This window comes from Brassica oleracea, chromosome C7 (assembly GCF_000695525.1).
Source record: "Brassica oleracea var. oleracea cultivar TO1000 chromosome C7, BOL, whole genome shotgun sequence".
Classification (NCBI taxonomy): domain Eukaryota; kingdom Viridiplantae; phylum Streptophyta; class Magnoliopsida; order Brassicales; family Brassicaceae; genus Brassica; species Brassica oleracea.
The window spans coordinates 25676443-25676899 of NC_027754.1; positions in this window are offsets into that span (position 1 = coordinate 25676443).

A 457-nucleotide genomic window follows, 5' to 3' on the forward strand; every position below is an offset into this window, starting at 1 on the left:
ATATGTCAGGGTGTTCCAGGTCCACATGTGTGTCTTTCGCCACTGCTAAGGTCACTGAATAAGATAACTAAAGCACAAGGTGGTCAGTGATCGACACATAATAAGGTCCTAATTCTCACAAAGTTTTGACTGACTCAATAAAAACTGATTCAAATTGACCCAAAAGAAAAACAAAAGAAAGAAACGAGTTAGTAAACAACGAAAACCCTCCCCCAGACTTACTTCACAACGTCCATGGTGTGAAAATAAATCAGAGAGAAGGAGAAAACAAGAATATATATATATTTTTTTTTGGGTTGAGATACTTACCTGAGTGGAGCAGGCGCTCCATGAAAATTCTGGGTGTTCTATCGTCAGATGATCGCCTGGAACAACCGCTCTTTTCAGGGGGTAGGTTGTTGGTAGGTTGTTCCGTTTCTGCAACCCAGAATTTTTGAAGTATCTCGGATTTTTTTTT